Source organism: Odontomachus brunneus, unplaced genomic scaffold (genome assembly GCF_010583005.1).
Source record: "Odontomachus brunneus isolate Ranch 3 - 2012 unplaced genomic scaffold, Obru_v1 Obru_scaffold_011, whole genome shotgun sequence".
NCBI lineage: Eukaryota > Metazoa > Arthropoda > Insecta > Hymenoptera > Formicidae > Odontomachus > Odontomachus brunneus.
This window is the reverse complement of record NW_022639461.1, coordinates 1,978,128-2,002,398: the sequence shown is the minus strand read 5'-3', so window position 1 is coordinate 2,002,398 and position 24,271 is coordinate 1,978,128. Positions and strand designations below refer to the sequence as shown.

Genomic DNA, 24,271 nt, shown 5'->3' with positions numbered 1-24,271 from the left:
CTCTCTCTCTCTCTCTCTCTCTCTCTCTCTCTCTCTCTCTCTCTCTCTCTCTCTCTCTCTCTCTCTCTCTCTCAAGACTGATTTTTCAATAGCAGTTTAAAATTAGATTTAAGCTTGAACTCTGTTCTAACACAATACATTTAAGCTTGAACTCTGTTCTAACACAATACATTTGATGTGTCTAATCAAAGTTTGAATTTAAGTCTAAGTTTAAATTGCTGTTGAAAAGTTGTACCTGAGAGAAATCGTCACACCCGAGAGAGATCATACATATATAAGGAAAATCAGGGTTAGATGGCTTACATTTCAAAATTTCAAAGTTACAACTTTTTATGCAACTATTTGTTGTGAATGACTGTATAAACATGATAGAAGCAATTCTTCTATGTTACATTCTTCTATGTCTATTAATACCAACTTTACCATCCATATGCTCTATTTCAATTATTTTATAAATGAAAATTGCATTTATTACCAGAAACCACATGGACGTAAGAATATCTGGACAGAGCCAAAGTGCGATTATAGACGAGGGGCTGTGAAGCCTAAGAGGCAAGAAGGGTGTATCGTCGCGGCCATGTTAGTATAGGAGTTTTGTATCTATTTTCACTCTGTCAATATAGCGACCGTCATCATCTTGGTACATCAACTCCATTACAATACATATATCATTCCCCTCACTCCTCGGGCTTCTTCCCCGCGACAATATACTCCGTCCAGATATTCTTACGTCCATGAGAAATTATTACCAGACTATTTCGCGATTTTGTGCATCTCCACTATTGCTCTCGAGATAAATATTTAAAAGAAAGCGCATAAATAACATATACGGAGAAAAATAATTTGCTGGCCCAGCAAATTTTCTGCTGGTCTAGCAAAATCTTTTCGTTATTATATGGACAGCAAAAAGATTTGTTAAGAATACTAATCACTATTTGTTGGATATAATTTGCTGAACCTACAAATTATTTTGCTATAAGAACCGTGATGGATTTAGCAGTTGCAGTTTTGCTCCGATAGCAAATAAATTTATCAAGGATACATTATTTTGCATCAATAGCAAATTAACGTGATTCTTAGGACAAATACACTCAACAAATTTGTTCTATCCTGGCAACGAAACTACTTCTGCTCTGATAACGAATAATTTAAAATTAATTACGTCAATTAAATTTTTTTCGTGTCACTACGAATATGCAGTAGCAACGACGATTTTGCTAAAAGAGCAAAATTATTTTTCTCCGTGTACCCTTGAAGCTTTATAGCCCCGGTCTCCCCTACACATATACCCGGCTGAAGTATGCCATCATTGGGCGCGTTCAGCGGAAAAAGCGCTCAGTGAGCAATCAGCGATTATTGATTCTTACTGTTAGATCCCTAAATCTAAACCAATTACATTGACGAATTACTCAACTGTTGTGCAACTGTTAAGTTCGCTGAACGCATTCTCTTCTTTGTCGTGATCGCGCGAACGAAGTTCGCGAGGAGTGCTCAGAGTGGCGGTGCAAGCGCGGCGCGAGTTAATGATCGTCCGGAAACGAGTGCAGTCTCCCGTTAGTCATAGATGAAAAACCGCACGCAGGATGACGACGAGATGTTTCTGACGTCCGCCCGACGAACATCGCGATTGTCGACGGAGGTTAAACGAAACAGCAGTCCTGGACGGGATGTCGCGCGCAACGAATGCATTGTCATTTTCGCATCAGCCGTCGCTTGTTACTGGCTCGTCGGTGACTTGTGTCAAGCGACGGTATCCTCTCAGGTACCAACGCGATTGAATTGGAGATTTAAAGAAGAGAGCCCATAACGACGCGCCATACACGCGAATCCTGCGTGTAAAACGAGTGTAATTTCGGGTAAAACCAGTCTCTTCTTGGAAAGGCCGGGTTTCAGCGGAGTATAATTTTTCAAAAAGCCGCCGGCGAATCACATTCTCGCGGAAACGCGAATCGCTTGGATAAAAGGGAGAATAATGAATGTTTGTTCAGCAAATGATATGTATATATACGCAGGCAAAAGTGACTTTTTCGTGTGTTTTTGTTTAAGCAGATTGAGTTAACGCAAAATTGCGGTGAAGAAAAGAAGAAAAGGAAAAAGTCACGGTTTCGTCGGGAAAACCGGCTTAATTACATTACAGCTTTTCGCGAATGAATGTCCAATTCAGAGTGACCGTTTCGTAATTAAATTCATTTTCGTATAACAACGAGGGAGATCTCTTTATTATTTTCCCGTTCCTCTTTTCGCTCCCGCCGAAATCCACAGGAGAAAATCCGCGGAGATCAAATACGGAGCGAGAGGAGCGCGAATATTGATGCGCTTTCACGTCGAAGACGATGGCCACATTATTCACGAAGGAGGGGAAGGACTGTGTTTATTCCCCGGGAGGGTTCATCAATGTTAAGAATGTCATGAAAATCCGCGAAAAGCCGGACGAGTCGAACACTTCCCGGGCCGTGCGGTCGCGACGAATGCATCATTGACAAAGAGGGTCAAAAGCGATGCAGCAACGACGGCGGCTTTTCAGGAAACTTGCCGGGATCGCGACGATACAATCGCGGGTCGTGACTACCACGCGCGGGCAGTGCCATGTGCACACGGCCGTGGTCGTCGCTATAAATCAAGCATTACCGAAACGACCGGCCCGGCGCGCCGATAAAGGCGAAGAGAAACGGGAACAAACGGCGTCATATCGCCGCGGCGATATTTGCCAGCAGCAGCGACCGGATGTTTCGGCGTGCACGCATTCCTTCCTCCCGAGGAGAGTCGGACGGTCTCGCGTCCATCGCGGAGCCGAAGACGCGTCCACGCGAACGGAAAGTGAAAATTCGTCGCGGCCCGGAAAATTACGCGACCCGCCAATTTCCGGGCCGAAGATTAACGGTCCTGTTGGCGAACAGCAACGCCGGCCTGGAATCGCGTCGCGAACGATTAATGGCGCGGTATGTGCTTGAACAATTGCACACTTCTCGTGAGCGACTGTTGTCCACTGCTGGAAATTCGTCCATTCGGACATTTCCCGACGTCGTGTGACTTGCATGGGAGCGTATGATATTCTAAACTGCGCACTTGACTGTTCAAAAATTGAACAGAGGCATGTAAGATCCAATGGAAATGCGTCCAGTACGCGTCGTTTAACTCCTTCCTCAGCCGACGACTTTTCTTCTGGCGATATACTATCGACTTATTTCTGCGAAGAGATATTTGAGTCACAAGAGACTTTCATGCACGAAATGAACAGTTTATTCAACAAGGATTTTACCAAGTGATGCTGTCTCGAATGCTGTATTGCGCGCTTCTTCTCTTTCTCCTGCTTTAACTCTCTGCTTCTGCCTATTGTATTCCTTTAAACTCTTTCTATTTTCATTTTCTCATTATTATTCTCATTTTTCTTGTCTAGCTAATTCTCGCTCTCTCCGTTACGTACGGCTCTCTTTAAGCGCTGTCTCTCTCTCTCTGTTCCGAATTTAAATTTTTCCGTCATCGACGATTTATTTTTGAAATATCCTACAGACAACATGCTTTGTACCACTATTCTATCTTTATCTGACATCGTGGAGCAGAGATTTCAGCTTCTCTCTACTGACTATATGTTTGCCGCGAAACGCAGCATTCTTATACTTGTCAGATGCGCCATACATATTCTCCTCTACGTTTTGCAATTCCCTCTCATTCCTTTTCATCTCCTCTACTATTCTGTTTCCTCAGTCAACGAAGACTTTCTCATCCCACTGCGCGTCGTTGGGAAAAGAACAGATCGTACAGCAGCCTTCTCTTTCTACTTTCTGATGTGTTTTGACTACGGGAACCGTGGGGACTGCGCGTAGGATTGAGGTATTACACGTCTATGTGTAGAAGTCGTTAAAATTTTATAACGCGTGCAGATAGCGCGCACAGAGACTCACGTTGTCTGAGAAAACTTGCCGTCGGTGGAGGAAGATTCCAGCAAACAAACGGACGACACTGTCGCGAGGTGAATCTCGAGTGAGCAGGATTTGATGAGACAACAATAGTATAAGAGAGAAAAATTCCCGAATTACCCCGTCGCGATAAGACGGACCTCAACGCGCGCGCGCGTTATTGATTCCCCAAGTCGTGAACGTAAATTATCCTGATAATAGGATCTGTCGCATTTCCGTCGCTAGCTCCCAGCAAGTTTTAATCGGGGCGCAGCTTTTATCGCCGCGCGATTTATTTGCGTTGTCGCGCAGCTCGGATTATCTATACTGCCGGAGTACACTTTGCTCGTATTTTTGCCTCGCTCTCGCCGACTCGATCCCTCGCTGCGCTCGCGCCCCTAATTTTCAGAAATTTACGCGTCGCGTCACACAAGAATAAAAGATCTTAATCCTTGGATACAATGTACCGAAGATATCAAAGCTGTGACGAAGCGAAGGTGCTTGCGTGACGTTTACGTGATCTGGGATTATCCGCTTTAAGGTGCTTAATCCTAAATTGGTAATAATGAATGACGTTTGTCCCTTTGCGTCGTTTACGAAGTTTTAGTGTTAATTTCAAAGACACGTTTCGAAATAAAGATTCACCAGTCGTAGCGCAGTTTATTTTCGTTTTAGGAAAAGCGAGTTAAAAACAATTTTTTAATGTTTATATGTGTGTATATATATGAGTAGATTTTGCTTATCGTCACTAATAACATTCTAAAAATAACGTTACCTATCGAGCCTTGAGGCATTTCCAGCGTATTTGCGTTCTCAACAATAAATATACCTTGCAAAATACCACTGCCGTTGTATCGAACATCCATAATTTTATATTTTTAACGGAAATCCTCTTATACAGGATGTCCCAGCTCGATTTCATAATCTCTCGTGAGGACGCATTGTGGATTGAGATGAACAAAAAAATCCCATATCGTTTTGCGAAAATCACAATAACTATTATTTATATAATTTATTTTAATAAAATATCTTTAAGAGAAATTAAAATTTGTTTAACAAGGAGACTGTTATTTTATTCAGGTTGATACTGATACTAATACTAGTATAGTTTTAATTCAGGCGACAGGCACATTTCTGAATAAGAAAATTCATTGTTTTTGCATTTCAGATATCTACTCATTACAGAGTCAGTATCACTTGCACCGTCTATATGTGTCTTTTATTTTTACAAGCTCCCAGGAATCAGAATATAATATACTATTGCAGAATATAATATATTATATGATATAAAAAGGAGCATTTCTTATCATTTGGATAATAAAAATATATTCTTAAAATAAAGCTAAAAGAATATGCAAAAAGTTTGACGTTGCTCGATTCTTCCGTTTCCCTACAAAAAATTCCAGAAAAATACTCTTTTCGCGGCTTTTCGAACGAGAATATCACCTCAAGAATATTGTATTTAGAATATTTTTCCTTCTGGTTTGAAAGGAGCTTTCTTTGATACCGATATATAAGAAAATTTCTGTTAAAGATAAAATTTTTTAAATAAATAACGCATTATATCGTCGCGATTTCTCCGCGGCCATATAATTCGCCGTTCCGCCGCAAAGTGCGCGCAATTGAGCGCGAAATAAGGTTTTTATACGCGTGCCTTGCGACTTTTCACGAAAGATCGCGCGCGGCTCGTAAAGTCTGGTGCCGTACAACCTATAATTAAACGCTCGCGGGTGGTTGCGGTCGAATTTGCATATAATTGGGATTAAAGGCGTCTCACGCACAGAGACGACGGCAGGGAAAGGTGTCGGCACGGAAACGTCGGCTTTTGTACCGCGTTCGCCGAAATTTTCCCCGCGCCTCCTCGACGTTTTTCAGATATCACCGTCGCTCGTATCGCCATAATGTATGCGTCGCTTTGTCTTCGCGATAATATATGCGTCCCCTAATTCCGCAATTCCCGCTGATCCTCTACGACGTTCACGCTTCTACGTTGATTTATTCAAAATTTATCGCGACTGTGTTTTCGAATATTAATTAATCAGCGACCCATTTCTCGCTGGGACGAAGCCGCGAACTCCGTAATTCTATGCGCGCTATCGCTTAATAATGAATTTTAACGGATCTCCGGCTGCGCGCCGGCTGCGTTGCAGTTCGTGGATGTCGGAACGCCCTGTAATTATTCTCTCCCTCTCTCTTCCTCTCTTTCTCTCTCTCCCTCTCTCTCTCTCTTTCTTTCTCTGTCTAGCAGCGGCGCCTACTCGTAAATTATCGCCAATACGACACCCGACGCAGCAACGAACAGTCTCGCATCGATCCCATCCCGGGACATTTAAGGAATTGAATTTGCAAAAAGCGCGACAGGCGTAAACGAGATAAGTGTGTGCGCCACTTACCCCTTGAGATGGCGAGACGTTTTATCGACACTCGCGCGAGCGCGCTGATGAAAAACCCGACGTAGCGGTACAACGAAATGACATTACGCTCTGATTAATTATTCTCTAATCGACTCAGCGGCGGACAGTTAAATGCGCAGTCATTCCTCGCCCATTTATCTGCAGCTACGTATATTCCGAGTCACATTCGGACCTATCCCCTTCAGCGTGCGCGAGACGGCTAAAGATACGGATTAATCAAAGCCGCGGACGCACGCATAAAAAAAGAAATATCTCGGCCGTAACGACGCGGTATCCAATTTTAAAGCTGGCCCCGGCGCGCAGCCGTAAAATTCTGCGGTACGTGCCACGGCGAGAATCAAGATAAGAGGTTTACGGTTGACCGTATTAATACGAACCGACGCGGTATATTCACGCGCGCGCGAGAGAAAAGACGGAACACTCCGACTATTTATACGTCCAACCGCGCGCGGCCGGTTTTAGAGATCGGCGAATTAGCAGTAAAACGGGTATCAATCAGTGCTGGACATTAGTGGATTAAAGTTTTCTTTCACGAAAATAGTCGGCGAATCAATCATCGAAATTAATCAATCGTCACATATATGATTACGGGATAATTGAATCGATTCAGATGAAGTTAATCCGCGTATAATCCTATATTTCAGGACATACACACGCAAGGAGAGAATTAGCTGCAGAAGCTAACTCTCTTAAAGTGAATCAGTGAATAGTCACTGATATCAGTACAGCACTGAGCAGTTTCAGTATTATATACTATATTTATAACTGCAAATCAGTCTATATTCACTGCTTTCAATGATGTTTCACTGATTCACTTTAAGAGAGAAGATTTAGCTATATACAGAGAGAAAAAATGATTGATCTAATTATAATTATAGTTTAGACTCATTATTCCCGCTCCCCACTCCACTTGCTCGCTATTCTCACGCGGTCGTTCACCTCGCATGAGAAGCGTATGCCCAGCTTTGTACAAGCGCGAATTTCAAGCCCAAACCTGGACATCAGTCACGAATCTTTTCATGCGAACTCGTGAGCTTATCTATAAATCATATAATTTTTTGTCCTAGTACGCGAAATTATGAAGAGTGAATAATTTTGCGATATTTAGAGGCGATCGTGAATCTTTTTCTCAAATGTAAAGTTAAACAAAGTTTCAGTTGACCGATGGCCAACAATGGTATCGACATACCGATGTAACGTACGGAAAGTTGGCGAGAAATGCGCAGGTCGACTTTTTCAACGCAGCTTTCGTCCAGCTGACCCCGGCTGTCGTCATGCGCTTACCCAATCCGAACGCGAAGCAGAAAGCGAGAAACGACATCGTGAACGGAACGAATTACACGCCAACAGTATTAAATATTTTATTGCGGAAATAATTTAGAGACGCATGGTGAGCGCGACAGTGCCGCGAGTTACACGCAAAGCAATCGCGCTTTTTCGCGTACCGCAAAAGATCGTACATTTTGCCCTTCCCACCCGCGCCGAAATGAATTGCTCGCGGCAATATATTTGTGAAAAATAACGACGCGGCCGAGAGAGAGAGAGAGAGAGAGAGAGAGAGAGAGAGAGAGAGGGGAGGAGGCAAGCGTATTAAATAGTCAATGATTCAGCGCGTCATTCGTGTGTCCGTTCGAAACGTCGATTTTTACGTCTGCGCGTTACAAATTGTATCAATGCGCGTACGTCGCTCCACGCTGGTTTTTCAATCGAATCCCCGGACTAATTAGATTAGCGACGACTCACCGTAGCCACTGAAAATTGTCCAAGAATGCTGTGATTTGCACACGCGCATCGCCCTCACTTTACACCGTTGGAATTTTGTACTGTATATATGTGTGTGTGTGTGGGAGGGGAGTATTGTCAGGGGAGGAATACAAATAATTTAAAATAATATCCATATTCGCGTTATTTCACGCATGTCCGATAAAACTCGCGAAGCAACGTATTTAATAATCGAAACAGAGGAGGAGGCACGAAAAGCTGCCCACTCACTGTGAACAGCATTTAACAAATACGGAGAAAAACTTTACTTGCAGAGTTATATGATCTTTTATGAGGAAAAGAGTTATCTCCTGCAACGTAATTGCAATTCTTTTTCTTTTCTTTTGAAGAGGGCTACTCGCGCGCGAGTTTAACCGTTTGCTTTTTTACGTCACAATATAACATTTACCCTCTCCGAAAGAAATCACTGCCAGCACGTTAATTCTAAAGTCAATAGTGGTTTCTGTTCTCCCTCTCTTTCTCTCTCTTTTTCGGTATAACGCTTTGTACTGTACGCCATCTTTCTTTAAGAAATTTTGTGCTATAGTTTTAAAGAATATAGCCCAAGGAATAAATAAATTCCTTCTCTCTCTCTCTCTCTCTCTCTCTCTCTCTCTCTCTCTCTCTCTCTCTATCTGTACAAATCTTTACGTGTACGGTAGCTATCACGCGAAACGATGAAACGGAGCCAAAAGAACATCCCAACAACAAATATTGCGGCACGCCCGATATTACGTTGCCGGGCGATTTATCAAAACGAACCTAGAGAGTGCGAACAAAGTTAACTCACTAGATCTCGAGGAAATTCTTCGTCGCGGCGTCCTCGCGTCACGCCCGAAGCTTCCCGCGAAACTTTCCCCGGGAAAGTTCCGCGCCATACACAAACGTGGTGCTACGACTTCCACAGAAGCTCGTGTCGCACGTTCCTCTCCTGCTGCCGAGCGCTTAATATTCACTGCCCGCCGTAAAATCGCATACAACTCGCTAAGACACGTCCGCGAACGTCCGCGTGACTGCGCGATCAAGCGTTTCTTATTACTCAATTTAATTTGTCATCTCGACTGACTGGCAAACGATAACGCTTCACTCATGTATAAATCCATCGAATTACTTGTGTTTCATATGCGATTGCTCGAGTAATATTTATTGCTCGATTAATATTATCGTAGATTAATGAAGGAGTTCAAGCGCGACCTATCTCTACCGCTTCCCCTCTTCAACTCGGCTGAATATACGATGTGTGTTGTGTGTGTGTGTGTGTGTGTGTGTGTGTATACATATTATAAAAAGTTGCAGAAAAATAGCAAAAGTTGATCAGATGTCGATTATCAGTAGTGTAGTCAAACTCTGGGAGATAAAATCTAAAAAACAAAAAATATATCCTTGGTGAATAGTAATAACATTACTATTCACTTAAATTTGGACTCTTTTTTTTTAGTAAAAAAAAACAAATGCTTTCTCATGAAAAGCTACACAGGAAAAATATTTAGTATCCAATAGTTGAAACCAATATACTCAAATTAATAATCTTTGTTTCATATATAAACAACGATATATACTTTTATTCCAAATAAAATGTAAAATGTAAATGTCAGAAATAAGTGAACAATGACACAAATGTGAACAAAAAGTTTTCGAATTGTGTCTTGTTTTTTTGCGTGTGCTGCAAACATTTAGAGAACTCGAAAACGATTGATGAGTTACGATTTAGAAGATTGATACGATTTTGGCAACTCTCTGCTATTCTAAGTTCTCTTTAGCTTCTTACAACATGCGTACGCACACAACACACAAAGCATGTTCAGTCGAGTTAAAGAGCGAGTATACCGCATTTACCGCGAAAATTTTTGACACGTGTTTGGTTGTTTTCAAGCGATAGCGGATTTCAGTTGTACAAACCGACTGGGCGTTCTCGTCGGTTTACTTGTAATATTCAAGATAACGTAAAATTCACGACAGTGACGTCTCTTTGTAATCCCGCGCATTTTTCGCACTTGTCAGTCCGACGTGTACACATAAAGGTGAATAGGGACGGCGCGAGAGGAACGATTTCATCGAACGACGCGGACCACCCGGCATGACGTTCCCACGTTTCCGTGGCGAGGATTTAACAAAAGTTCTATTTCCGATATCGATACACGCAAATAGTCGCGAACGTCGAAAGTGTAACCGTACGCGAGATATCAGCTTAATCATTTCATACATACATACACGGGGAAAAATAATTTGGCTTGGTGAATATAGCCTAGTGAATATTGCTGTTGGGGATGTTTTTTTGGCTCCGTTTCATCGTTTCGCGTAATAGCTACCGTAAAGATTTGTACAAATAGATAGATAGATAGATAGATAGAGATAGAGAGAGAGAGAGAGAGAGAGAGAGAGAGAGAGAGAGAGAGAGAGAAGGAATTTATTTTCTTCTTGGGCTATATTCACTAATTTCTGGCCCAGCAAATTTTCTGCTGGTCTAGCAAATTTTTTGCTAGACCAGCAAATTCTGCTGGTTTTTTCGTTATTATATGGACAGCAAAAAGATTTGCTAAGAATACTAATCACTATCTGTTGGATATAATTTGCTGAATCTACAAATAATTTTGCTATAAAAATCATGATGAATTTAGCAGTTACAGTTTTGCTCCAACAGCAAATAAATTTGCTAAGGATACATTATTTTGCATCAATAGCAAATTAACGTGATTCTTAGGACAAATACACTCAATAAATTTTTTCTATCCTGGCAACGAAACTACTTCTGTTCTGGTAACAAATAATTTGTAAAATTAGTTACGTCAACTAAATCTTTTTAATGTCACTACGAATATGCAGTAGCAACGACGATTTTGCTAAAAGAGCAAAATTATTTTTCTCCGTGTACACACAGTCTTAGAGTTTCTTTCTCATTCTCACTCCATGTCACCCATAAAAATGGCGGACAGAGCACGGAATAATCAGGAATCATTATGCTTTGTCCTAACTCTGACTGGAAGAGGTCTATAAGATCTCATCGACGAGGTCCGCAAAGCGGCCGTTATCGTGTCGCGTAACGCGACGAGACGCGCCAAATAAAAGCTGAGGTGACTCTAGACAGAAGAGAATGAAACAAAGTCGTGTCGCGTTGTTCTCCGGGGAGCTCTTTCGGAGGAGGCTCGGTTCTCGTAAGCCCGCCGAATAAATCGCCGATTCTGGCGAAAATCCGCGCTTTGAATCAGTGCTGAATCAGCGCTGCGAAAATAAACTCGTCGCTCGTAGCAGATCCACATCCTCTTCCTTTTTTTTTTTGTCGTCCGCCCTCGGTTTCGCATTCTTTTTTTTTTTATTAACACTTACGCTGCTTTCACCGAGTTAACGAATTTCATTCGTTTCGTCGCGAGCGAATTTCATTTGTTTGTCTCACTGTCGCAATTTAATACAATAATATCGGAGTTTCATGATTTTTTTATACGTATACACGGCGTTATGAATTCCTGAATATTTTCTATAGATCGAGAGTTACGCGATATTCGGCCTTATGCGAATAAGATTGAAACAGTATAATTAAAGCCATCATAATTTTGTCATTATAATTAGAGTTATTTATGAAAGGCTCATATGTAAAAAAATGTATAAAAGATATAAAATGTATGAAAGCGATAAAATTATGTAATGTTATAAAGGTATATAAAATAGATAATAAAAGGAAAAATTCGGAAAGTTTCAGGGAAGAAACAGAGAAAGAGAGGTGTAGGAGAAAAGTTTTTGGCTATGATAGAGTGATAATAGATTAAGTGTAGGATTTAAGCGAAGTAGAGTAGAGAAAAGGCATAGCAAGTAAGATACGGATGGATAAATGGATGTGTGGATGGTGTTAAGAGCTTATTTTTGTAAACCAAGTTCCCTTCTTAGCTATAGCTGAATGTTAAATAAATTACAACTAGAGTTATTTAAGTGACTTTCAATCTTAAACGTTATGTGTATACTGAAAAATGAATTTTGTTCTCCAAAAAATCGTACACTGAACCACAGTTTAGTTAAAATGAAATTAATTAAATGTTTGATAACTGTAACGAAAAATATAATTGTGTATTTTGTTTTTTCGATAATATATGTGACACAAGCAAGAACATGTCCACCAAATCGTACGTGCCAAATATTCTGGTTCCAAAGACAAAAATAATTTTTTTTCACCTTAAGACCGAAAATCGTGTAATTTTCGATCCGATAAATGCACTCAGGTCTCCATGACGTCGTGTACACGTGCAGTTACTCGTTCCTTGTGTTCCTTTTGTTTTTGAGCAAATGGTCTTTTGCGCGTCACGTCTATGGAGGATCGAGCCTCACTTAATCCTGGAATTCCAGCAATTTCACTAAGCAGCGAATTATCCGTTCGGATGGATTATGAACGTAAGTTTGAGACGGGCAAGGTTCACGGTTGCTTAGACATGCTAATGAATGCGGCCCTTGATCCCAAGGCATTCACACTGTATATCGAAATGCTGCCACGGTCTGGCCTGGAGCATCCACCGGAAGTGAATCGCGCAAAACCAGGCGAAACGACTAGAACCTCCGCAGCACTTGACTTTGTCCGCCAAACGTTTGGAGTGCGCTCGGGCGAGCACCGAGCTCGAGATAAAGCACGTATCTGCTTTTCATTTTCTTTTTTCCTTGCTTTCTTTTTTCATCCGTTTCCCGCCGTTCTTCCCGCCGTTTCCTTTTCATTTATTTCTTTTTCCTCTTTTTTTGCATCAAGTTCTCCATTGTCTGGTTGCAAAGGACGACGCTGTTGCACGTAAGCTTCCCACGAAGTTCGAAGATAAGTCCGCGCGGTATTAAGGAACTTCTCGTCGATTCGACGTGCAACAGAGACGTGACGATTAAAGATGCAAACGGACAAAGAGACCACATCGTTATCGAGCCGCATAGGCACTAAGAAAAACAAAGTTTGTTTCAATACATAGCGCGACAGCACTAAGAAAAATGAAGTTTGTTTCAATACCGGTACGATCGATAGTCTCAGAGTGGAGGGGAGTTGCGATATCGCGAGAGATCGATAGTTTCGAAGTTCCAAGGTACTGAAAACGAACGGCGCGCGTGAATCGAAAGAGGGACGGAGAGAGAAGTACTGAGCGAGCCCAAAAATGGATTGCGCGAGACTCCTCTACGTGCGAATAAATTTCTTCCCCGAGAGCAAACGCGCTTTATACGTTACGTTCCTTTGCAGGTGGCAAAATAAGGCGTCCCGTCGAAACATATTCCACCCACGTGGGAGGTGCGGATCTGCCTGAAATCGTAACGCGCGCTACACGGAATACCGCGACAGAGAGAAAGAGAGAGGGGGAGAGAGCTTTTAAAACGTAGCCGGGCGAACGCTTCCTCGCTTTTAAAGTCCTATTAAAATTTCAGCAACGGATCGCGCTTTTCGAATACGAGCATCCTTCAATCGCTTATTCTTTCGACATTTCCCTCGGAAATGCTCCAGCCAATCTCGTTCGGCATTCGATCTCGCTGAGAGAAAGAAATCGCCGGAAGAGAAGGCGGCTCGTTCACGCTGCGATACCTTCGAGAGAGTAAAGTGGGTGCGAAGTGGATTCGAAGAGAGAGAGAGAGAGAGAGAGAGAGGGAAGGGACGCCAGGAACTTCCCTCCTCCTACATAGCGAGGAAAACGAAACGAAAAACAAAGGAGACTCTGTTGACACGCTCTTGGCGCCGGATTGCGCTAAACGCAAGCCCAGACATCGGAAGGACTCTGAAAGCGTGACGTAAGCTTGCTCGAGTGGTCAAACCGCGCGCACATTGCGAATTTTCCATTCTCGATCGCGGGGGCTAATGTCGCCCCGATCTAATTCCTCCGTAGTGTCCTTTGTTCCTTTGTCACCCGGTGTGACACGAGACGCCGTGTTCTGTACTGAGGGGGAGGAGGAGGAGCAGGAGGAGAGACACTTGCGCTATCCCAACGTTTGCTCCTTTGTAAAGACGTACGAGAGATCGACCTCCTCTCGAACGTGTCTCTTTCTACTGAGGGAAATGCGGAGGCAAATACTCGAAGATTTGCACAGCGGAAATACACAACGTCAGATATGAAATGAAATGTCTCTCTCTCTCTCTCTCTCTGCAAACTCCTTCCCTCTCGCACGCAGTCACGTCCCCTTGTCACCCCTTCTTATTTCCCATAGAACGCATTTTGCGTTAATCTCACGCACCGTGTGCCGCATTTCCTCCGGGAAGTATATAAACTCTTGCATAACGCATAAAAAAATTGAGTAATTAAAGTCCTTTATTTTCATCGTGGCAATAGAAATGAGGATTCTGAATGGTCAATTTTCTTATGCGTTGTGCATTATGTCTTTATGCAAGAGTGTGTGCTTCCCGCTTTATGCGCTTTACCGCGCACTTCTCCGAGAAGAGATACGCGCAGAGGCCATCGAGCTGGCAAAGCTCGCAAGTTCGGGATGAGGAAGGAGGACAGAGAGCTTCCTCGCGGTGGCGGAAGCAAGTGGAAAGGCGGGAAATCTAGCGTGACCGAAGATTCAACGGCAACGTCGTGGATGGTAGTTTCAGGCGTAAATCCACGTAAATACTCTCGTAACATGGAGCTTAGGACGCATCAAGTACTCCGGGGATACGCGGTGCGAACATGGGCGAGGCAAACGATCGAATATGTGCGAAACGCACATATTTGCTCGGCACCTAGCATTTCCGTGATAGTGCTTCGAGTTTACGTCGAAAACGTCAGCTTTATTACGCCCAATATTCCTTTTAGTACACAGAGTGTAATACTCGTGACACGATTAGCTTTAACCCGTCATTATTGTCAGGCATACCTGATAATCTCAATATGTATACATACATTGAAAAAGGATTTAATTGACGAAATCAAAATTTGTTCAAAATGGGATCAACCAAATGTTTGGTAATTACAACCAAAAAATTTAATTGCCGCTATTTTGCCTTACTTCCTTAGTAATATATTTACATACAAGTAAACCTAACCAAAAGTTACACTCCGATTTCTTTCTAATTTGGCACAAATGTAGAAGTACAAAAAATACTTAGATCATATTTTTTTCATTTTGGCCCACTTTGAGTTTCACGGGCAGTTTATAGGTTTTTAATGTTCTCACTCTTATCATCAACAAGTGCAATAAAAATACATAAGAAATAAAATTGAATACAAGATATAGGCGTTTTTGGTTTGCTGATTATGATTATGAAGTCAAATGTATAAAATTATTTGAATAAATAATAAAATGTTTAAACAAAACATGTAAAAAGTTGAAAAAAATTATTTATACAAATAATTTCTCGGCTTAGCCGAGATTCGAACCATTTTTGACTAATTTAGCACAGATTTGAAATATTTCGGTTGGAATATTTCGGCTAAAGAAATTTAGAATGGTTCGTGTTTCTATGTCGATTTTGTTAAAATTATTTAACTATATCTTGTATTCAATTTTATTTCTTATGCATTTTTGTTGCACTTGTTGATAATAGGAGTGAGAACATTAAAAAGCTATAAACTGCCCGTGAAACTCAAAGTGGGCCGAAATGAAAAAATTCAATTAAATTTCTTGGTTGTAATAAGCAAATATTTAATTGATCCCATTTTAATTAAATTTTAGTTTCGTCAACCAAATCTTTTTTTCAACGCGGGGAAAATAACGTTAGTGTAACTGACTTTCTATTATTTAGAGAGCAGATGGAAAACTCGACTGTAGGAACAGAAAGATTCTCGTGCACTGAAAAGATTATTTTTGCATTTGGAACTAAAATATTTACTACATTCGGTTGACATTACCATGTTTTCACTTGCATCAAGTATATTATTGAGAAAGCAAAACGTACATAGAACGACGATGAGATCTCTTGGTTGCAGTTACCAAACATTTAGTTAATCGCATTTTAACGAAATTTTTGATGTACGAAATTTTCGTTTCGACAACAAAATTCTCTCAGTGTGGAAAGTTTCTGCTCCGTCAATTGCTTTCTGTTATCTAAACCGAATTTTCAGACGAATGTTCAGACGAATATTTCCGGTTACAGTAACAAAGATATTATTCCTCGTCAGCGAACCCTTCGTCTGGTCCCTATCCAGTTGCACTGGAGCTGAAGTCCTTTTTCCGTGTGTATGCGGAAAAATACCGAAAATCTGCACATTTTTCAGCGGCTTCGGCACATTGGCTCTTCTCTTGACGATCTCTCGTGAGAAGTGATTTCGCAATAAAAATGTAAGAGCCCGCGGAAATGAGAGGGATCAGGAACGTTTGTCCGAGAGGCTCGCGAGAACACGATCACCCGACAGATCCAGCGGCGATCGTAAAAACGATCGTAACGAGCGCAACGAAATCGGACAAATCCTCATCGGCTCTGGCGCTCTCGTTAACCGAACGAGCTGTAATTCCAGCGGAATAATTTCGAAGCGCGGGAATTCGATACTCGAATAGAATTCCCAGGCCCCGCCGACAACTCGCGGATCTTTGAGAAAATTCCACAGAGATTGCCTTAATCCTTCCCCAGCGCACGATATCGAGTCCGACGGATCGTGGACTTTACCGCGGAATTGTATTTTTCGTAAATTGTATCCTCTCAGATATTACGATACCGTGCACGAATTCGATAAATCTTCCGAAATGTGGAGCGACGACGGATCGCGTGAATAGCGGCACGACTGAACGGTATGAACAGCGCAATGTGGTATTTCTCATGTCTCTTTTTGCATCTTCCTTCTCGCTTATTAAACTTAAACTCGTTCGGAAGCTCTTAGTATCAAACGACGAGACCGTAATTATCAAGCGTGGCTGTTCGAGTTAATGCACGCTGAACAAGTTATCTCTGTATTTTGAATTAATATTTGCTACATACATCGGGTTTGGCATTGCCGTGTTTTCACTTGTATCAAGTATATGTATAGCTGAGAAAACACAACACACAGCGGCGATTGAATTTTTCGTTGCAATCGCCAAACATTTGGTTGATTACGTTTTAATCAAATTATACGTGTGGAATTTTCGTTTTGAGACAACTAAATTCCTCTTTTAATACATAGTATCGAGCACGCGCGTATACCGAAAGAAAAAATAAAAGGAATTTATTCGGTATGCGGAAAACTGATAAGATATTTATTCGAGTCTAAATTCTTTCATTTAAATAGAATAAACTATTTTTTTGTGAAATACGCAACGACGAAAACATATATTTTCTCATTTCAGAAAAAATTTTCTCTCAATGTAAGATTGATTCAACAAAAAATTTTCAATGTAAAATTATATTATATTAATAATATTTTCTTAATTAATTATATCACATTAATATATATGTATTATTAGTGCATTGAATAAAAATTTCTTATTTTTTAGATATTTTTATTTTTAGTATGACAGAAGGGTAAAGCTAGATTGAATTAACATGACAACGGACGAACCAAAGGTTTTTTGATTGGAGGAATTTCTGACCCTTAGGAATGAATTTAGTTTACAAAAGCCAGAAATTTTGTTTCCTTGAACCAAAATACGTGTTCCCTTCATTGTCAACCATGATTGTCAACTAAAATTTGGTTCTCTTTATTGTCGTGTTAATTCAATAAATCTTTTCCTCCGCGTGTGCAATGTGCGCTCAGTTAAGTTTATTTCAGAGTAGAATATCTTCCACTACACGATTATTACACGATTATCTAATCATTTAACATCATGGAGAAAAACATCTCGCGTCGACCTCGTGGGCAACTTGCGATTCCCTTAGGAGGAAGCAGCCTTATCACCGCGAACTAAACGCACGTACTACGCCCGAGGTCATTGCATCTTCAATTGAAGAAACAATCTCTCGCGGGAGAAGTGTATCTTGCGAATGAAGGATGCGTTACGTTCACCCGTCGTGGCGGAGAATCCCGCTTGAAACTCTGAAAAGAATGATCGCCCGAGAGCTCGCGAGTTCCCTCGCGCTCAAATGACGGGCATAATCGCGCCCTTCTTCCCCGCCCGTGCAATTTTCTTTTTTGTTATCTCCCTCACCCCCACTCCCGTTCGCTCGAAATTATTTCTAGACAATACCTTTGTCAGAGCTCGGCCCCATTCATCGGATCAACCCTCACGTCCTCGCCTCACCTAGAACACAGAACGTCGTATCCGTAATTAGTACGCAGACCACTTGTGTAATTAAGGGAGAGTGCGGCCGGCATGTCACGAAGTACCCAATTACGACGTACGTAGATATCATCTCGCTTCAGCGTATCTTTCATTTGCGCCCCGTGTAAAGCAGAGCGCGGACCTAAAAACTCGCGGAACGCTCTGTGTCTGTTGTTTCCGTTTTTTTTCCCTCTTTGCACTTTACATTCTTTTATAATCTCCGGCAGCTTCGCGCGGATACGGTGTAATTACAAGTCGACTTGCTGACTTTTTCCAAAGCGTCTCTCTCTCTCTCTCTCTTTCTCTCTCTCTCTTTCTCTCTCTGCACTCGCTCAACTCAGCCGATGCTCTTCTCGAGCGGTGAGTTTGTAGCTTTTCACAGTCGACTCTCGTCGACTTGTGTTATCTCTCTTAATTTCGACTTCACTTTCACCCTTTTCCCGTTTCTCCTCTTCCTCTCTTTCCCTTTCCCGTCGAGACATCAGGGTGACCTTAAACGTCCAGCAGCGACCTCGCGCCTGCCCGCTTTCGCGTGACTATTTTTCCACGTGAAATCACCCGAGTAATACATTCCAGGAACTTGGCAGATGCGTCCCTCGGGACACTTCGTATTTATCATCTCACCCCACGGTAACCGGAATAATAGAGCACGCAAAACGCAAACACGACTTGCTGGGGCTGTCATTGTTTCGCGGGACCGGGAGTCTCGCAAGCCGTGAGCACCTACATCTGCCACCTTGCCCGAGACGTCTCGCCGAAGGAACTTCGCGGATCGTCTGCATTCACTCGCACGGCACTAACAAACTTGAGACTTCTCGATTGACGAGACGTCCACGGGAAATGGCATCGTCGTCCGCCGATGCACTGATTTTCTCTGTCTCTCTCCCTCCTACCGCTCCTCCGAAGCTCGCCGACTCCATTAGCGGATCGTCTCGTCGCGGCTTTATTTCCCCGCGACAGTGACCTCGTCCGCGCGGGAACCGACTTTCGAAATTCCGAGCGGGAAGCTTTGCTCGCGTGTATACATACGTGTGGATCGCTCGCAGCTGTTACCGGATTCACGAGCGGCCGCCAGGCTCGGATTCGAGAGTGCGGAAACTAATCGTTCCGTGTCTCACGAAACAGTGCCATCCAGAAATATTATGATTTCATTTGGGGAATATTCGTCAATAAAGCCAGCGTCGTGGTCGTAAGACGAGAAACAAATAATCCACGAGAAGCTGCTTACGCGATGAGTAAAAGGGTTGAGTTCCGGATTCCTTAGGAGCGAAGAAGAAGAGAAAGAGGAATTAGAGGAGGAGGAAAAGATAGAGAGAGAAAGAGGGAGTGTGTCGGAGGTTTCCCCGAGACCTTTACCGCAGAGCAATATTTGTTCGGCAAGTTACTTTGTCCAGCTGGGGGAGAAACCCAGCATTCGACCAAACATTTGTATTGGACCGCAGGGCGCACCGAGTCTCCAACCGTGCGCGAATCGAAGAACAACCTTGAGAATCCGCCGTCGTAGCCGACATACGAGCCTCGTCACTCGTGCCGCAAAGCAAATAGACCGCCTAAACCGCGCGTCGTTCATTAGAGCCGCGACTATCGCACAGAGAAGTAGTACCTACGCGAATCGACTAGTACACGCAGCTGTGACGCGGAGGCGGCTTGGCATGCCAAGTTCGTCCGCGTATCATGACTAATAAATCATCTCGCGTGAAACTTCCTGCTCCAGAGTCGCGCGCAGAATCACGACCGCGCCAGAATTCCGGCGCGCATAACGCACGCCCGTGAGCATGCTTCGCGTGCACGGCGAATTTAGCGGTATTTACTTTGAGGATCCTCGAAACACAACTCGTCGGAAACCAAAGTTCGACTGTGCGAGAAAGAGGAAGGGAGAGAGGGAGAGAAAGAGAGAGAGAGAGAGAGAGAGAGAGAGAGAGAGAGAGAAAAGTGCAAATAGTCTTTGTGGTCTTTTTCGCTTGTTGCCTCTTCTCTTTTTCTTGCTAAAACTCGAATCGAGATTTTCATCTTACTTTCAACCTTAATATTTTATTTAACGTCTACTTTGACACTCTGAAGCTAATATTAACTTCTTTTGAGTCTACTAAACTTTAAAACTCTAAGCATGGATAAAATTTACCCAGGCCAATTTTTCAAACCTCACTGTTCTTGAAAATATGTTTTAAAATTGTGATAAAAAAAATATTAAATTTTGATCATTTTTCCGGGAGTTATGAACAAAAGAAGATACATTGGGTAAAAAACCCATGTTTAAAATTTACGTAACTTTTTAGTGTCTAGGGTTTTAGGATTAATTTACTAATTTTGTCGAGAGGTCACTTTAGATGTTACAAGTGGCATCTTATGCGTTTCTTGCCACTCAGAGACGCTAAGTAGAACTACTTAGTAGGACTTACTTAATTTTCATGTCTATCAAACATACACTGATCCTCAAGAATATACAGATGTTAGAAAGTTCCAAACCGAAAGTAAAAAAAAGCTAAAATTTTAACTAAAAAACGCTCTTTTGACAGAATCTTAATGCATTAAAAAGTAAATGTAAAAATTCTCTTGGACAAAAAATAGCTTTATATCGAACAGCTGGCAATAGTAATTAGCGCTCTGAAATAATCCGTCATTTTAACGTCAGTTAAAACAATATAAGAACTACTTCCCTCCCACGCGTGTGTGTGCGAGCACGTATGTTTGCGTATGTATGTGTTCGCTGATTCGCCGTTTCAACAGTTACGTGGAGTTTACGCGTACGAAATTAGCGTGCTCCTTTGTTTGTTTACCGTAGCGCATAATATGGCATAGTCTGAGCGCGCGATAGTCGAGAGAGAGAGAGAGAGAGAGAGAGAGAGAGAGAGAGAGAGAGAGAATGAGAGAGAAGGAAAGAGAGAGAGAGATCGTCGCTTCTAAATAGAGTACCTTTCCGGTTCAGGCCAGGGTCTGCTTCGGTAAATCTTGGCGACGGTTAGTTAGCAAGGTTAGTTGGCTGCATCCCTCCCCGCGCGCGTGTGTAGTTCACGGTGTGTAGTTGTAAAACCACCCCGTGGCCAAGAGCAGACGGCTTCGCGGCGGCGATGACGTCTTTTTGTCCTCGTTTCGCGGGGATTAGGGGCTCTCCCGGGTGGATATTAAATGAGCGATTACCGCATGGAAACGACGTGGGCGGAGGAAACCGTGTAAGGATTATTATCTGACCCTGATAGAGCATGTCAGCAAGAAAGAAAGAGAGAGAGAAAGAGAGAGAGCGAGAAAGGGAGACCAGAGGCTATTTACACCGACGACGTCGATATTAAATTCTATTTTCGCAAGTCGACAGGAAACTCCCGTTGCCGTTGGTCGTCGGCTACAATCGATGTCGCGTCTCGAAGGGGGCGAGAGAGAATTTCCCGAGGGAGACAGAGGTACGGCACACGATAAAACTCTGCCGTTCGCCCGTCGGTTCCAATTTCGTGTAATTAACGGGCGAGATTAGCGGCCCGAGAGACGAGGAGAGGAGAAGAACAGACAGCCGATGGAAAGAGTGAGCGGCCGGGAACGAGTGTTTAGATTAGGCTTCAGCTTAGGATTTAATTAAAGGGATGATGAGTCCGCGATCTGTAACGACTTTGTATCTTCGCTCAACGTATCCCCCGGCTTTTCGCGTCTTCTTTTATATTTTTCTTGTATTTTTCTTGTATTTTCCTTATATTCTTCTTGTATTTTCCTTACATTTCGCTATACTTCTACAGTTGCATATGGTGTGCGAGTCATAACACTCGAGCGCCACGTCGAGATGCACTCGTTATGTATTCCATTGTCTTCGCAACTTGAATCTCCATTCTCACGTCGTGAGAGTCAAGTGTATGTGCGCGTGTAACCTTCGCGACCCGCGCAAGATCAAGAGCAAAAGAGAATTTAGTTAATATCCGGTACAACCTTATCTCCCTCAAGAAGATGGTCGGGAACAATCGAACGAGATATCGCAGGCTGCGAAGAATGAAAGCGCGCAATCATTGAATCGAATCTCCCGATCTTGAATGTGCTAAGGAATTTTGCGGCCCTTGACGTTGCCATTTGAATCTTAAAACGAATCGCCGAGGAAAAAACGACAAGAGTATCTGCTTTACCCGCCGTGTACACTGAGAGAAAAAGTTTTGCTATTATTAAGACTGAAATACTCGCGAAACATCGAAAGCAAATAAAGAAGAATCCACTCGGCTCAAACACAGAAACCAAATCTAATATGCATGGACACCACGAAAGCCTAAAATATCAAAAGAATTTTGCTAATTTATCAAAATACTAGTTGCAATGATAACTGTTCGAACTGTTTTCCTAACGATCATCAAACAGCAAACATACTTCTAATAACCAACTCTTTTAAAATGAATCAGTCAAACATCACTGAAAAAAGTGTATATACACTGATTGCAGTTATAAGTGTTGCACTGAAAGTGCTCAATGTTATACTCATAACTAATATCAGTGACTATTCACTGATTCACTTTGAGAGAGAAGAGATTTTTCTCCGCTTCCACTCCTTTATTTTTTCTTTCTGTCCTCGAAACGAGTGCGGATGTTTCGTTTTAAGAATACATCGCAATTTGTTGTCTCTGGAGCAACTTCTTGATTTTATTATGTCCCACGCTATCGATCTCCCATTTCCCATGTGTCGAGTGGAGCACACCTCTCGATATTTTATGACAAATATCGCGGCCGCTCGCCGTCAACTTCTCTCGCCGCTCTCGTCGATATTCATGCCTGCCCATGTTGTCGATACTAGGCGCACGCATTTGCACGGGTGAACGAATGTCGGCGAAAATAGAAACGCGAACCGGCGAAACGAGGGATTTCCATTTTCTCCGAACTGAACGCCGCCGAACGGCCGAATTCTTTCGGGAGACGCCCGCATTATAAAATGTTTCTCGTGCGGCAGAGTACACTGCTGAGTACGCAAAAATATCGATTTAGATTTTCTTCATTTAAATGTAATCGAAGCAATATATTTCGATTCAACGATTTATTCGAGCAATGAATCAATCAAAGAATATTTAATTAACGATTGATTGCAACGAATTCGGTTAAAGACTGTTCAACTGACGACTGATCTGAGGGGAAAATAATAAAAAATCGTTCGATTAATAGTTTAATTTAGTAAGTTTAATTAAAAGCACTCTGCTTAAGGGGAAATCAATGACGAATTATTAATTTGATCAATGACAAAATTCAATTATTAATTGAATGATCTTTGATTCCCTTTGTTTATATCAATGTTAATTAAATTCGTTGAAATCGATTGTTAATTAAATGGTCTTCAATTGAAGTAGATCATATTAATGTTAATGATAATTAAATACGATCATTAATTAAAAAAGTAATTAGTTACTCGTAATCCTGATACACTGTAATCCTTCACGTATTGTTGACTACATAATCGTATTGTCGAAACAAAATGACAAGCACACAAACAGCAAATAAAATAAATATCACCTACATCCCATGCTTTTTTTGAAGAATTTTCTGATTGTTTTTCCAAGAAGGCGTATCGGTGAAAGGGGATTTTGTCGTTAAAACGAAAAATGTTGAAAATTTGATACATTAAGCCATAATTCAGTTAAAATAGTATCAACCAAATATTTGGTGATTGTAGCCAAAAATTGAATTGTATATGTTTTTCTTTCTCAATAATACATGTACTTGATACGTGTAAAAAAATATAGTAATATCAACCGGAGGATAAAGTTCCGAAAAGTCCCAGATTTTTTGAAACTCAGTATTATTACGTATTTTGACGCGCTGATTACGAATATCATATCAGTAAAAATTGGCGACTACTTGATTTTCATGATAAAAACCATGAAGAACCCATAAAAATTATAGTTTTTTTACGTTTATCTCAGTACGAAAAATCATGATAAATGTTTTAGACAAAAGCTTTAAATTTCACAGAGATAAATATCTTAGGTTAAATATATTTTCACCGCACAAATAATAGTTTACCTCAGTGAGATCTAAAACTTTTGTTTAAAACATTTATCATGATTTTTCATATTTACTAAGATAAACGTAAAAAACTATAATTTTTATTGGTTTTTCATGGTTTTTATCATGAAAATGAAGTAGTCGCCAATTTTT

The 24,271-nt window shown here is 41.8% G+C and overlaps 1 protein-coding gene across 10 annotated transcripts in view; it reads right to left on the bottom strand.

The window, feature by feature from the left end:
- The window catches only part of LOC116840780 (transient receptor potential-gamma protein), a 131,992-nt gene that overhangs the window by 89,875 nt on the left and 17,846 nt on the right, over positions 1-24,271 (bottom strand). For 5 of the 10 annotated variants that reach the window (XM_032807951.1, XM_032807955.1, XM_032807958.1 and 2 more), the window contains one exon: positions 18,089-18,142. The exons of 3 other annotated variants lie outside the window; for them this stretch is intronic. The gene's annotated coding sequence lies outside the window, so the exon portion shown is untranslated. Of the gene's footprint in view, positions 1-8,861; positions 9,002-18,088; positions 18,143-24,271 lie in introns of those variants that run through there. 2 more of the 10 variants (XM_032807954.1, XM_032807959.1) reach the window with 2 other exon arrangements.